Source organism: Solanum tuberosum, unplaced genomic scaffold (assembly GCF_000226075.1).
Source record: "Solanum tuberosum cultivar DM 1-3 516 R44 unplaced genomic scaffold, SolTub_3.0 scf00022, whole genome shotgun sequence".
Classification (NCBI taxonomy): domain Eukaryota; kingdom Viridiplantae; phylum Streptophyta; class Magnoliopsida; order Solanales; family Solanaceae; genus Solanum; species Solanum tuberosum.
This window is the reverse complement of record NW_006238948.1, coordinates 674,057-683,809: the sequence shown is the minus strand read 5'-3', so window position 1 is coordinate 683,809 and position 9,753 is coordinate 674,057.

The window sequence follows — 9,753 nt, the reverse complement described above, 5'->3', positions numbered from 1 at the left end:
CCGTCCCATCCCGTCCCCCCAAAACCCGTCCCATCCCGTATATATAGTGGGACGGGACGGGACTTATTTTTGTCCCCCCAATCCCGGTCCCCCCAATCCCGGTCCCGGCCAAATCCCCCCAGCCCCGTCCCCCTTCGTCCCGTCCCCCAGTCCCCATCCCCGTCCCCTTGCCAGCCCTAGCTGATATACCCTTCGTTATAAAAGTGGCTCATATATACCCCTATTCTTATACAAATGGCTCACATATATCCTTTTCCTCTAACGGAAGTGAAAAAATTAATTTTGGTTTAATTTTTTAAATTATTTTAAAAAAGATGTAATCCCATATGGGTATATTTAATCCTCCTCAAACATATATTATTATTTTTTTAACTTTTTTTCGTTTCAATGATTAATTTAGATTTATTATTTTGATGGTCAAATTTATTTAAGTTTTGTTAATATTCTTGTAAAATTTATTATAGATGACCCAATTTTTTTCTTTAAATACAAAAACTAAATTACAATATATCCGAAAAAATAGTTTTAAATTATAATATAGCCACGAAAAAAAATAGTTCTAATTATTTTTCTTTACTCTAAGGAATGAAAGAAAAAATAAAATAAAAATAAAAAACTCAAATAATGATAATCAAAAAGTCAAAAAAAAAAATTAAAATATACCTTGAAAATTGCTAGAAAAATCATATATACCCCTAAATAATTTTTTAAAAAAATCAAAAGTCAAAAATATAAATTTAAAATTAATTTTTTTTCACTTCCATTAAATGAAGGGTATATGTGAGCTCATTTTGTAATGATAGGGGTATATGTGAGCCGTTTGTATAACAGTAACACTCTGTTTGGATCATTGTTACCCATTGTTTCATAATGTATTTTAGTGTATTGTACTGTATTGTATGATAGATACAATATTTGGCTAGACTGTATTGTTTGTTGTTGTTTAATAAAATTTATTGTTTGGTTTGACTGTATCGTATTGTATTGAATTTAATAAATTTACTAAAATATCCTTAATTATTCTAGGGTAGGAGGTTTGACTAGAATTAAATAATATAAGGTAAAGGGTAAAATAGTATTATGAAATATTATGTAAAGATATAATTGGAAAAAGAAATTAAGAAACAATGGAAACACACCAAATAGGTTGTTCCATAAAATTGGGGGTTTTCATTGTTACATAACAACGGAATTTAACAATACAATACAATACATTTTAAGTAACAATCAAAACAAACATTGTAGGTATAGTAACGATACAATACAATACAATACAATGGGTAACAATGATCCAAACAGAGTGTAAGGGTATATATGAGTTACTTTCATAACGAGGGGCATATCAGCTCCAAATGGCAAAGTTGAGGGGTATATCAGGCCCTTTTATATTCAAATCCTTTTAGGATAATATTTTTTACTTGCATATCAAACACAAATAAATAAATAAAAAACCCAACTTAACACCCCTATTGTAAAAAGTCTAACAATACAAAGTGAGTAAATCATATTAATCGTCTTTGTTAGGGAGGGTTTTACCCTCTAATATGAATTTTTTAGACGCAAATTCAAAATATGAGTATCGAACATCGAATTAAAAATTTTAAAAAAATAGGTCGACATAGGTAGAGCCCGAACTTTTTGAGTAAAACGTAACTATAAGTAGTAATATATGAAGAAAGAATAATTGAATATAATAGTAAGAATAGCAATTCGTATTTAAACAAGACACCAACATGAGTTGTGGTGTAATGGTGAGACTGCTTCACTCATAACCAAAGGTCCTTAACCAGAGGTCTAGATTTGAGCTTTGCAGTGGCGGACCCAGGATTTTCGTTCAAGGGGTTCGAAAAATAAAAGTATAAATCTATAAATAAGCCTTTAGAAATGAGACCCTTGAATTCTTTTGGATTTAAAACCACACTTTTAGCACATTTTTTAAAATAAAATAAAAACTAAAAAAAAACTTGGAAAACAGAACTAAAAATAAAAATAAAAATAAAAAAACTGAAACTAAAAAAGAAAAAATAAAACACTATCACAAGGATTCAAACTGGTGACGTGATGCTCAATTTCAAGGGGACTTGCCACTGCGCCATCAGTCTTTCATTGTTATTGAGGGAGTTCAAAATATATATATCTACAAAATTACAAAAAAATTATCTTATATATATGGTGTAATTTTTTGCTGAGGGGGTTCGGGTGAACCCCCTGGAACTCACGTGGGTCTGCCCCTGGCTTTGGGTATGTAGAAAATCATGTTGGGAGCGCCACCCCCGAATGGACCCTGCAGTGCATGATCCGAATTTAATCGGAGCTTTAATGTTGGCTCCAGAGAACGGATGGAAAAAAAAGTATTTAAACAAGACTTAGGAGGAAACCAAGGTAATGGTGATTTTGATGTCAGTACTAATCATGATTTAATTAATAATATTAAATAAATAGTTATATATACAGGATGGAAAAAAAAATAAGTGGGGAGAGATGGTAGAACATATCTATTATAGATTGTGGGCACATGCAAAACTACAGTATGCATTACTCCACACGATTTGTCTTAACTAATACTAATAATCTCTTGACAAAATATGTTATTCTTTTCTCTTTATTTTGTGTTTTGCTGGCATTAGTAATTAAATTAAAGAAAAGAAAACAAACCACTCTACATTTCCAACTAGACACCAAATCAACCACACAATCCTATAAAAAATGAGATTCTCTAAATAATTATTTTGTTATAGTACACAGGGACTTGTACCAAATCCTCCCCATAAAGGGTTGAAGGTCACTTTGCTTCTCTGCATCTACCATTAATTTTTTTTTAAAAACAAATCATCCAAAGATTCTTAAGAAAAAAAAGATTGATCTCCTTATCACATTTTATATTGTGATTGTGATTTTCTGTACGCTAATTATTTAATGGATGGGCCAAATTCAGTCCCTTTTATTATATTGTGAGATTTATAATTATAAAAGGGAAAAATGATAAATATATCCCGAATTATCGTAAATGATATGCAGATACCCTCCGTCGTACTTTTGGAGCATTGGTGCTTCTGTCATCTAAAAACTAGAGCAAATATACCCTTTATACTAACAGACATACACGTGTCATAATCTTATCCACCGACCCGACATTTATTAAATATCAGGTCGACGAATAAGATTGCGCCACGTGTCCCTATTTAGTCTTATGTTAGAGTGAAGGGCATATATGCTCTAGCTTTTGGACGGCAGGGGCACGAATGTCCCAAAAGTATGACAGAAGGTATCTGCATATTATTTACGATAATTCGAGGGTATATTTGTCTATTTTTCCCATTATAAAATCAACATTACTTATTGCTAAAATAGATACAACGCTAGAAGATTTTTTTGTGTAAATATAGTCATCATATTTATTATAGAGGAACTTTCACATATAGCCACTCAAAAATAATCTAATTACTCTCAATAGCTATAGTTTGATAATTACAATTCGTAGCTACATGTTATAGGGAGGAGAGAGGCGAGCGAGAATGTGAGAGAGAGGAGAGATGCGAGAGAGAGGGCAAAGAGTGGGAGAAAGGTGAATTGTACATGTATATCGGTTAGATAATTGTGTATTATACATATGTATTTGTATATATGGCAAGCGAGATTGGGAGAGGGAGGAGAGAGGCGAGCGAGATTGGGAGAGGGAGGAGAGAGGCGAGTGAGAGAGGGAAGAGAGTGGGAGAGAGTGTGGAATTGTATATGTATATCGGTTAGATAATTGTATATTATACATATGCATTTGTATATATGGCAAGCGAGATTGAGAGGGGGAGAAAAGAGGCGAGCCAGATTGGGAGAGGGAGGAGAGAGGCGAGAGAGAGAGGGCAGAGAGTGGGAGAGAGGTGAATTGTATATGTATATCGGTTAGATAATTGTATATTATAATAATGTATTTGTATATATGGCAAGCGAGATTGGGAGAAGGAGGAGAGAGGCGAGCGAGGCAGAGAGTGGGAGAGAGGTGAATTGTATATGTATATCGGTTAGATAATTGTATATTATACATATGTATTTGTATATTCTGGCGAATTATACATATACAAACGTGGCTAATTATACAAACTTGAAGTCAGCCCACATAATTAATGTATAATGTTAGTCGCGAGTGGTAATTATAGCAAACTATAGCTATAATGAGTAATTAAGTAGTATAAGTTTGCTTAACCGCGTAATTTTCCCTTTATTATAGTATGTTTTTTAGTTAATAGGCTATCGCCTAAACTCACGTTGTATTTCATCAGAAAAGTGAAAACACGCGAAGGATCAAACTTTACCTTCAAAACTCATTACGTGATTGATTGTAGTAAATCTAACAAAATAGTGCTAACACATGGAGTTAAAATCTTCCTTTGAACTAAACTATACAAATTTTAACTAACAAACAAGTAGATTTTGTTATATCAAAATCATATTATTGGCTAAAACGAATGAAAATAGATGAGTACGAAAAGCATCCCTTATATATACTTCAAACTCAAATTACACCTTTGTGCCATCTCAATAAATAAAAAAACCTTCCTTTAACTTTCTTAAAAATTGTAAGTTACATCCTTTTGCTAACTTTCTGTCAAGAAACTAACCACTTCAACTAGATGGATATGACTTCCCTACAAATCCACCAATTCTGCCTCCCTGATCTCTCTGCCAACTACTAAACTAGTAATTAATAATGATTTCCTTCGTTTCAATTTATGTGACATATTTTATTTTTTGAGAGTTAAGTAACTTATGTTTGACCGAAAATTTGATCATAAAATCTTCAAATATTTTAAAATGAAATTTATATATTTGTAAATTACGTAAAAAGTACTAGAAGTCATAATAATTGATAATTTAAAATATTTAAAAGATATATGAAAAATTTACGGTCAAAGATAGACTTGTTTGAATCTCAAAATTCAAAATGTCTCACATAAATTGGGACAGAAGGAGTATATCTTAACTGTTAAGACTTACATTTACAAAAAAACAAATACTCCTGTTCATAAAAATAGACTTAACTAAATAAAAGGTATTCCATGATGTCTAGCATTATTTTATGGGAAAATTAGCAATTAAGTCATAATACCTAATATAATTAGTCAAAATAACAACACTTTAAAATATTTATTTAAAATGGCAGAATGACAATATTTTTATAAAATAATATGCATTCGGATTTTAGTATTTTAAATTAATTTTATTTATGGAAAGAGTCCTATATTAGACCAAATTATATATCAATAACCGTTTAAAGTGAAAAAAATAAATTAAACCAATACCATTAACCTTTTTTCATCACCATTCACGTTTCTTCCCCAACTTTCACGTTTCTTCCCCACCTTTCACGTTTCAAGTTTATCTTTCTTCAAGGTGCTAAATTGTTGTTCATCAAGAAATTTTCTTTATTGTTAAAAAAAATTTCTTTATTAATTCAAACAGATTTCTCGGTTGACAAGGTAATTTCCATTATCAATTTTTTTTTATTTGATGTTTAAATCACTGATTCTATACATTACAGATTTTCAGTCAAATTTTCCATTTTTTATGTGATTTTGTTTAAATATTCATCATATATTTATTAATTTCAATTTTTTTTGTGATTTTCTTTTAATTTTTCAGATTTTGTAGATTCTAGAAATTCATGTATATGTTTATTTTGTTTGATATTTAATACATTTTAAAATTTGATAATATCAAAATTTGCTTTTAGGGTTTTAGATTATGGGGAAAGCATCTGATTGTCTACAATGACTGATTCAATCAGAATTACTAGAGGTATACCAAATAATATTCAAAATTTTGGGGATATTCCCTCATTTGATTTGTGTATTATCCAAGGGTTGCATTGTATTTCAATCTCAATTAGTATACCAACATGTTTGTATTTCCTTCTTAATTTGTATTCATCCTAACTGTATGCTAACAATTTTGTATTTTATTGGGTATTCATTCTGTATTTCCTTTGTATTTTCATTTCACTTTTGTATTCATATATTGTTGTATTCAACAGATAGTTCATGATCGATTAGTTACATTAACTTAATGGAATACAAATTATTGTATGCATTCAAAATAGAAAAAACAGCTACTAAACTAAAGAAAAACAATTTCATTCGTTATACATCATAATTTGGATACAAAAACATCCGAAAAAAAGCTATAAATACCCAATGCATACAAAGATTTCACTGATTCAATCAAGAAAAAAAAACAACACTCTTGTACTCGACATATACAAATATCTCATCCAAACAAATAAAAAAATCGAAAAAAATACCTGATTGTTTTTCGATTGTTCACTGGATGCGACAAATTTATAGTTGTCAATTTTGAAAAATTCGGTTTCAAAAATATGTCGTATTAACTTGAAGAAGTTTTGAAAGTTATCAGATGAATGATTCAGAAGACAAACTAAATTATTTTAATTTTTTTTTGTATGTTCTTAAGAAGAAAGCAAAAAAACGCTCGACGGAAAGATGGCTATTTATGCTCTTTTCAAAACGTAACTGATTTGTATTTAAAATCTTTTTTACCTCTTTTGATTTTTTTGTTCCATTATTTTCTCTGTTCTGTTATTAATTATTTGTATTCTTTCAAATTAATCAAAATAAAATAAATACATAACTGATCCCTTAACAAACTAAAATAATGACATTTTTAATAAATAATGAAACTGTTGCTAAGGAGTCCCACTAAAAGCTAAAATATTGCTCTTTTGAAAAATTTCCCTTTTATTTCCTCTATCAGTCTCAATTAATGTGACATTTTTAACTTACATGAGAAAATTACAATTTATAGTATTTTTATATATTTTTATTTTAATTCTTAATTATTTGTTTAATCTAATTCAATTTAATTTCCAAAATAATCAATCTGACTCATAGAAAATGAAAAGTACCACAAAAATTTAGAAAGGGGAAAACTAGGGCCTAAAGATTTATAAGTTGGGTTTCTATTAAGTTTTACTTTGTCCTTTAAGATTTTATTACTTTGTCCAAATTAAAGAGATAGACGATGTATTGTTTTGGACAAAATTGACGGAAAAGAGACGTAGTCACTTTCATCGCTTTTGACCTCGTCATTTTTCAAAAAGTGGTGGACAATGTCGAAACGACATATCACATTTTTTTTAATAAAATATTTTCTTCCCAAGCGACGGGTGACATTGTTATTTTTTTTTTCAAAAAAAGCGACGAACGACATTGTCGCTTTTCTACTTTTTTTTTTACAATAGAAACTGATTATTTCTAATGCCCTCCCGTAATTAAATTAAAAATTCATATTAGTTCAATTCAACAATTCCAAACAAACCAAACAATAAATATATAAACATAGTATAATAACAAACTTCATTAAATACCCATAAATACTAAAATCATAATATAAAGACTTATAAAGTCTTTCAAAATTAGTGTTTTTTTAAAAACAAAATGTTCACTAAGGGATACTAAGGGGTGGAGGCTATGTATTTTACTTCATCATCACCCTAAGGATCCTTGCAGCTAGAGAATCCTCCTAGAGAACGGGACATACTACGCCATCGAGCGATGTTAATCACTTGTTCTTTGATTTTCTCGACGATTTTGCTCATGCTTTTATTTTGAGCAATTCGTTGTGCCTCGAATTGTGGCAAGACACATGTAAGCTAAGTGATTTGTTGCGACATAACAACTATCTAAATACCGTCAATTGCCTCGGCTTGGCGTGATGATTGAATATCTTCTAGTCCTGATTGAATGCATCGCAAATCGTTCCTAGAGCCCATCCGGTAGACTCTTCTATTATGTGTCTCCTCTGTCACTTTTCCCATCCAAATTTAATAGGCTTGTTCAGGTGTAAGCTGGATCAAATTGCCTAGAAATTCTTGAGTTTGGCTCAACTCAAGCAACTGTCGTTGATACTCTCTTCGCTTATTAAAAATAAAAGTTAACATCAAATATATACATAATACATTTCTACTTTTTATCTTAAAATTCAAAATTAAACTTTAATAAGCTTGTTCAACCCTTTCCTCAATCCAATCATTTGGATTTGGCTCATTGTTCTTCTTCTTTACATGAGTACTCTTGAAAATCTCATTTTAAAGGGGAGTGCGTCCCAATCTTTTTCTTACAAAAAAAAATTAAGTTTAGATGACAATCAAGTACTCCCTCTGTCCCAATTTATGTGGCACTTTTCGTTATTCGAGAGTCAAACAATTCAAGTTTGACCGAGAATTTGCGCATGGAATCTTCAATTTTTTTGAAATGAAATTTATATATTTGTAAACTACGTAAAAATTATTATAAGTCACAATAATTGATAATTCAAAATACTTAAAAGATCTATGAAAAATTTACGGTCAAAGATAGACTTGTTTGAATCTCCAAATCTGAAAAGTGCCACATAAAATGGGACGGAGGGAGTAATATTTTAATCAACTTTATTTAAAGTTAGGAAACGTACCATCTTCCTCATTATTATTCCAACGCTCTTCGCACCCTCGGTATACACGAGCCACTCTTAACACTGCTTCTAGCTTTCTTGACATTGTTCAGACAAAGCCTTGAATTCATCTATGTTTCAATATCAAGACAACTCCTCAAAGACACTTGAAAAAAGTCAAGTTCCACATATCTTTAAATTCTGAGCTTTTTTAGCCAGATTGGCCCTTCTCTTAAAAGTGGTCGCAATGACCATATTGTACTTTCTCTTTCAAGTACACATAATTTGAAAATAAGGTGAGTAGCGTTATGTGATTAATAAGTATACTAATTAATATTAAACTTAACTAAAAAAATATATATCTAATTACGTACTTAAACTCATTAAACATGACATGACATATCCTCTATGAAATCTTGTTCCAAGAGTGATAAGACTCCATAAAACGCCTCTTAACACTCTCTTGTAGATCCCTAGTAGCATCCTTTGAGGGATGCCACTTGAAAAAACACATAATAAACGTGTCAATTCACTCTCTTTAAATTTCTATTCCTCAATCTGTTGAGCATGAGTCATCAACTTTGAAAAGTCCATCCCATTGATCAACATGGAGGTTCTACACTCCTTTAGAACCATTTCCGAGACATCGGAAATGAAATTTCTCATTGGAGCCCTTGAGACAGCACCATTGCCGGAACATATTTTGAAAGTTGAGTAAACTTCAAGAAATATTCATTCACACTCAAACTACCTTATCTTAAGTTGATGAATTCTTTGACCTTTGCCTCTCTCATCTCGAGAGGGAAGAATTGATCTAGAAAATGACCTTTAAATTTGTCCCAATCCAAAGGACCTCCATCAATAGCCCTTTCTTCCTTCCACTGATTGAACCAAATCTGGGCAACACCTTTCAATTGATAAGCAACCAAGTCCACACTTTCAACTAGAGTGACACTCATAATCTTGATAATCTTTTGAATACCCTCAACAAACTCTTGCGGATACTCATCCACCTTTGAACCATAGAATTAGAAAGGATTCATCCGAGTGAAGTCTCGGACCCTAGTTGTCGTTGTACCCACATTTGGATTCATGGGAGCTACAACATCATGGTTGCTTGAGCAGTCATGGCTTAAGCCAACACTTAAAAAACAACTCTAAATTTTGCATGAGTGACCTTCTAGCCAAATGATCAACCAGAGCTTGTGGTGCTACAGGTTCCACATTCATATTCCTTCTCACAAAAGCTCTTCTTGAAGGCATAGTTTGGAAAATGCATAGAACATGAGTGATGAAGGAGTATTTATGGGATAA